Here is a 7353-nt window from a genome sequence, read left to right as displayed (position 1 = left end):
GCTTTCTCCCTTTTTTTTGTAATTTCTTTTCTTTTATTTCTTTTCTTTTCTGTTTTATTTCATTTTAAATCATTTAGGCATTTTATAAAAATGTGTTCGCTTTATTATAATTACCCTGACATTTAACTGCGCACTCCGAACATTTTTGTTTAATTTTTGAAAACTTTTGTTGGTTGCCAAATTTTTAAATTGAATTTGAATCGGTTTCGAACTAATGCGAGATTAACCACAGTAATTGAGGTGACGTGGCATCATTAGCGGAGGATTACTGTAGCGTAACTATCCGGGCGTCACAATTCTCCTCCACTACAAGAAATCTCGTCCCGAGATTTAAGAGGTAGTGAAAGGGGGGAAGGTTTGGTAACGAGTCTAGCGGGTCTTCTCATTCTGGCTTGCTCTTCTCGAAGAGACCGGTCCAATACGTTGATGTCTTAATTCCTTTGCTTCCGGTCATCATGATGAAGTCGACATCCTTTCTTCGGGATCTTCATCGTACTTACGAATAGGTAACAGGGCAGATCGGCAACGACAAAATGCTATAAGGGTAATAATCTAGGATTAACCCATGAATGAGTATAAGAGTACCGCTCGAGTTGAACAAATAAAACACATCGAGAGTGAGGTTCGAAGGTACAGTAAGAGGTTCCAAGCAGGTAGATAGTGGCTCGAAGTCTAAACCAGAGTGAGAAAGGGGTTCAGAGTAGCGAGAGTAAGTATAGCGTCTGATACCAGAAAAGAACACTCGGAAGGTGGCCCGTGAATTAAATACAAAGCCAAGCATGGGGAATAACCATTAGAAACAGGGTTGTACAGGTGAGTCAGGTTTCGATCCTGTGAAACTGTGGGTGATGGGCCCACCATGTGGGTTAAGTAGGAAGGGCAGTAATGTATTGCACGATCGTGTAAGCAAGGCATGTCAGAGGATAGCCTATCAGTTATGTTGGCAACAATATCAGTACCAAGGGCGAGGGACGAAGAGAACTAATTCCTGCTCGTTGAACAAGGCGGACCAATAGGCCAAGTTCTCGTCCATCGGTGGCTACCGGAATGTCATCAACAATAGTAACAGGGTTACACCAGACAAGATGGTACACCGAGGTGTTTACATAAGCAGGGAATTATTACCGCTCATATAGATCACAAGAAGGTTTAAACAAAACAATGGAAAGGAAAATGTGTTTAAATACATAATTCAGGGGTATATCCTTTCCAAGGGCAAATAGAGCATGATATCCATGACAGGATATAAAGTAGAAAACCCTTTTAGGCAAGGGGAGAGAAATTTCATGACATTACCGATACAGCGGTGTTTGGATAACTGAGCAGGAAACATTTAGCATTGGGCTTCAAATGTTCTTATTGAAAATCGGAGTACCACAGGCATGCTTCGAGATAGCATTGACATGGTCATCAGGTGAAGATCAGACTTTGGAAACACAAAGGATCCATCAGGAACAACTTATAGAATAAGTCTTCCAATTTCCTCACGGAAGAATGACTAACACTGCTAAAAGGAAGAACTATAACAATAGGCCCTCTGGGCAGGTGTGTTAGGATGACATCACCTTATCGGGTTAAAGACCAATGTTATAACCCTTGGAAATATGTTCAAACCATCACATCTGACCGAGGTTCAGGTATGATTGGTGTCAGGATACCTCAGGCTCAGGATGCCTGAGAAGAAAGGTGCAACACAAATTGACGGGATAACACTGTAAGATTCTCGGGAAATGAACTATGAAGTGATTCCCGTTAACAAGAGTTCATCATTATCCCAAGGAGAGGACAATGAGGTGGATGATGAACTCAACGACAATTCTTCGAGATTTCGAAAAGATGGATTTCCACAATTAAGTGAACAAGGAGATAACATTTGTCAGATCAAATGATATAAGGAAGTATGCTCGAGGAAAACATACACAATTAAACATTGGTTGAAAGGTGCACCCGAAATATGGGTTGGGTTGCACGACCAATGTTAGAATGGTGATTCAATAATCAACAGTCTAAGAATGAACGACCGACCATTAACTTCAAAGCAATAGGGTTGCTAGAAGTTTTGGGATTACACATCACAGTCCATTTGTCGGTGGTTAGAAATAACACCGTGACCAGGAGAAGAATGGTGATGGTGATAAGTATCACTTGTATCAAGAATTCTCCAGAGGTGGTGAAATTCTCACAACATTGAGGACATAAGAGATGTTAATGTTCCAAGGTAAAGAAGAACAATTACTGGATAACAAGGAACTCAAGGTATAACACCAAACACGAACAAGCTTGTGTTGGTGGGAAGGCAATAAAGTGGTCGATGATAACACAGATCATCAAGGGCAAGGATATTATTTCTCATCATGAACTCAATTGATATCCTGGAAGAGCTCATAAGGTCGATGATGATCACGACACATTTGTCGAGAGATTTCACGAAGATGTAATCAACCAGCGACGACAGCAAGTCAAAGGAATGAGGTAGCGGAAGGTTATTGGAACCATGGGTAGGACACAAACTTGAAATAAAGCTTGTTGTTCAAGGCAAACTGATATGACGAGGAAGATCGACGTAAGCTTAGCTCATCGTCGAAAATTTTGTGCTCCGGGAAGAAGGACCAGGTAGCACAGTTAGAAGTTTGCACGATAATGATATAGCCGATAAGGCTAGGAATGACTTGAAGGATTATTAAACTCGTAAGCAACCAGAATTACTTAGATTTATTGAATCGGAGTGCGGAATCGATTCACTTATCGGTGTTCTCGGTTGACGACAACCCAGAACCCAGGAAAATTGGAATCGGTGAGAGATAACAGTTGATGAAGAACCCATAAGAAGTTATGTAGTCCCCTGACATTCTCGCGGTACCAGAGGGTATACTCAAGGGTAGAGCGGGATAGAGGTTGGACAAGTGAAATCATTTGCAGAAGGCAAGCACTTAAACTTGTCCAAGAAATGGGAAAGAAGAACAATATGGTCGAAACCACGGTCGCAAAAGACCAAGCATAGATAAGAGAAGAAGTTATAACAAGGGGATTATTATTACTACGAGAAGCTTCCATGATAAGTTCCACCTCGGGGCATGGGCATGAACACAAAGTTCAAGGTCGACTCCCACTTCTCTAAAGCATAACCTTACATTCACTTCTCGTTTCGATAATGGCATTAGTTGTTGAAAGTTTTACCTGGTGCAATACCAGATAAGTATGACTCGTGAAATCTTTCGGGTTCACACTGATGAGGGAAGGCGTTGGTTCAATCCCATCGGGGCTTCTTACGAACATATACCATAAGCTTCAAGAGTAAATATCACCAGCTCAAAAGTAGAGCATGGTTGACAAAAGGAAAGGATACAATTTAACAAAGGCATTATGTATCGGAGAAGGACTCACAAGGTGATTAATTATTAAGGACACTGTCGGATATAATAATCCAACAGTGGATATGGCGATCCATAGTGGAGCTGAGGTGAGTATCGATACCCAATCAGAGGAAGAAAGAATGCAAATGCAATAGATTATGGATTCGTCTGAATAATTCAAGGCTTAAATGCAAAGGAATTATGATCTCCAAAACAAGGGATCAGAAGCAGACGTTCTGATCAAGGATGGATCACTTGAATATACCAGAGGCACAATCGACGACAGATAGTTTGGTCGAGAACCAGCTCAGTATCAAAATGACGTCTGAGCTGGAAAGATAATCCTAGGATTCGACTGATGATTGTGAACATTCACAACGTATTGAATCAACGTACTCAAAAATGATGGTGACAAAGGATGCCAATATGATTACTATACTTATGGGATTAATCATAATGAAAGCAAACAAGAAATTCCGGAGCAATAGGTTGCTGAGGATTTACGGAATATCGAATGGTATTTCGAAGACTTTTGTGTAACACATGAACAACTGGGGGATGAGCGGATACTCGATAAGTGCGAGAATTAACCGTAGGGGTATTCAGGTGACAAAGAACAGCAGGGCAGTAAGCTCAAAGGATTATCAAACAACGACGAGTGTTTCGGGGTATCTTGTAATAACAAGACCAACTGGGGATGAATGTAAGAATAACAACTGCAAGTAGTTATCCATTAGGGTTTACGGTGGAAGGGGAATTGCAAACGCGATGAACACAAGTTCTCAAGTTAACAGCGGAGAGCATCTTCAGGGTCTTCTGGTGCAGCAGACGATCATCAGTAATAAGGGGCTCTCCGGGTGAAAGTGATAACGAGATCCTAATGTTAGATTTAGTAAAATTCATTTAACCCGAATAGAGGAGAGATCAGAGTCCCAGAGTAAAGGTCAAGGAGTAAAAGATCCTAATACCCCCCAATGGCGATGTGGGCCCGTAAGCCACACAGCCATGTTCGTAAAAGTTTTTCAACGACTAGACTCAACTTCGGCCAAGGAGTTGGAAAGGGGGATTCCTACAGGCAGTTGGCTCTGATACCAACTTGTGACGCCACCGATTCAATCGTACACTAATCATACACGCAAACGTGTACGATCAAGATCAGGGACTCACGAGAAGATATCACAACACAACTCTAAAACATAAATAAGTCATACAAGCATCATAATACAAGCCAGGGGCCTCGAGGGCTGGAATACAAGTGCTCGATCATAGACGAGTCAGCGGAAGCAACAATATCTGAGTACAGACATAAGTTAAACAAGTTGCCATAAGATGGCTAGCACAAACTGCGATACAGATCGAAAGAGGTGCAGGCCTCCTGCCTGGCATCCTCCTAACTACTCTTGGTCGTCGTCAGCGGCCTGCACGTAGTAGTAGGCACCTCCAGTGTAGTACGAATCATCATCGACGGTGGCGTCTGGCTCCAGGGCTCCAGCATCTGGTTGCGACAACCAGGTAGAAGGGAAAGGGGAAAAGAGGGAGAAAAGCAACCGTGAGTACTCATCCAAAGTACTCGCAAGCAAGGAGCTACACTACATATGCATGGGTATATGTGTAAAGGGCCATATCGGTGGACTGAACTGCAGAATGCCAGAATAAGAGGGGGATAGCTAATCCTGTCGAAGACTACGCTTCTGGCAGCCTCCGTCTTGCAGCATGTAGAAGAGAGTAGATTGAAGTCCTCCAAGTAGCATATCCAAGTAGCATCTCCAAGTAGCATCTCCAGTAGCATCGCATAGCATAATCCTACCCGGTGATCCTCCCCTCGTCGCCCTGTGGAAAAGCGATCACCGGGTTGTCTGTGGCACTTGGAAGGGTGTGTTTTATTAAGTATCCGATTCTAGTTGTCATAAGGTCAAGGTACAACTCCAAGTCGTCCTGTTACCGAAGATCACGGCTATTCGAATAGATTAACTTCCCTACAGGGGTGCACCACATAACCCAACACGCTTGATCCCATTTGGCCGGACACACTTTCCTGGGTCATGCCCGGCCTCGGAAGATAAACACGTCGCAGCCCCACCTAGGCACAATAGAGAGGTCAGCACACCGGTCTAAACCTAAGCGCACAGGGGTCAGGGCCCATCGCCCTGAGCACACCTGCACGTTGCGTGGGCGGCCGGAAGCAGACCTAGCCTAGTGGCGTTCTAGTCCAATCCGGCGCGCGCCGCTCAGTCGCTGACGTCACGAAGTGCTTCGGCTGATACCACGACGCCGGGATACCCATAACTACTCCCGCGTAGATGGTTAGTGCGTATAGACCAAATGGCCTGACTCAGATCAAATACCAAGATCTCGTTAAGCGTGTTAAGAATCCGCGAACGCCGAACAGGGCCAGGCCCACCTGTCTCCTAGGTGGTCTCAACCTGCCCTGTCGCTCCGCCACAAAGTAACATTCGGGGGCCGTCGGGAACCCAGGCCCACCTCTACCGGGATGGAGCCACCTGTCCTTCCAGCCCCCATCTCCGAACAGTATCACAGGTAATGTAATAGTGTAAACTATATGTAGTATTTGCCCGTGATCACCTCCCGAAGTGATCACAGCCCAGTAGTATAGCATGGCAGACGGACAAGAGCGTAGGGCCACTGATGGAACACTAGCATCCTATACTAAGCAGTAGGATAGCAGGTAAAGGTAACAACAGTAGTAGCAAGGACAGGCTATGCAGCAGTATAGGATTAACTGAAAGCAGTAACATGCTACACTACTCTAATGCAAGCAGTATAGAGAAGAGTAGGCGATATCTGGTGATCAAAGGGGGGGGGGGCTTGCCTGGTTGCTCTGGCAAGAGAGAGGGGTCGTCGGTGACGTAGTCGATCATAGGGGCATCAGCATCGGTCTCGGGGTCTACCGGAGAGAAGAGGGGAGAGAAACAGTAAATACATAGCAAGCAAGAGCATAACAGGACAACAGGCAGAGCTAGACGTGTTCTAACGCGGTGCTACACGTTACCGGCGAAGGGGGATAACATCCGAGGATGTTTCCCCAGGTTTAGCATTTTCGGACAATTAAAAGGGAGGGGAAAAGTTCCATGTTGGCTATGCTAGGGACGTGTGGCGGCCGAACGGGCCACGTATTCGGATTCGTCTCGTCGTTCTGAGCAACTTTCATGTAGAAAACATTTTCATCCGAGTTACGGATTATTTTCTATGATTTTCTAAAGTTTTAATGATATTTTGCAATTTAATTAATTCGAAAATAATGAGTAAATGCTAGGTGCACCCAGATCTGTGTACACATAAGTGTACCAGAGGGTGACATGTGGGTCCAGGCGGTCCCAGTTGACCAGTCAATGTTTGACTGGTCAACAGGGGGCGGGGCCCCCCTGTCATAGACTCATTAGGCTAGTCTAACAGTTTAGTTAACTAAACTAGATGATTAAGCTAATTAATTCTAATTAAACCAATTTTACTTTGTTAATTACTTTTATTAAATCATTTTTTTGTTTTATTTATAAAACAAAACAGGGAAGAGGGCCCCAGCTGCCAATGGCACAAAAGCCACTGGAGCGGGCTTAACAGGCGCGGGCGAGGGGAGCGGGCGCCCGCCCGAACGGGGCGTGGGCAAGGCCGTGGCCGGTGATGGCCACCGGGGCGGCGGCGCGGCGCCGGCAAGGGAAAGCGGGGGCGAGGCCAGGTGCGGTGGTGCCCGGGGCGGCCGGCGGAGAGGCGAGGGAGCACGGGGCCGTCGCAGCAGCGAGGCACCGGCGGAGGCGGTGAACGGCGCGGCTATGGCGAGCTTCGGCCTTGGCAAGCAACGGTACAAAGGGGCATGGATCGAGACTGGGAACAGTGGGAATCGGACGAGAGGCTCCCCACGAGCTCGATGGTGAGGTCGAGGGGGCCGGGGACGGCTTGGACGCGACGAATCGGAGCGGCAAAGACGACCTACGGCCATGGCGGCTAGCGAGGCTACGGGGACGAAGGGAGTAGGGGGAGGAGG

This window comes from Triticum aestivum, chromosome 4A (assembly GCF_018294505.1).
Source record: "Triticum aestivum cultivar Chinese Spring chromosome 4A, IWGSC CS RefSeq v2.1, whole genome shotgun sequence".
NCBI classification, from domain to species: Eukaryota; Viridiplantae; Streptophyta; class Magnoliopsida; order Poales; family Poaceae; genus Triticum; species Triticum aestivum.
Note: the sequence above shows the minus strand (reverse complement) of the source record.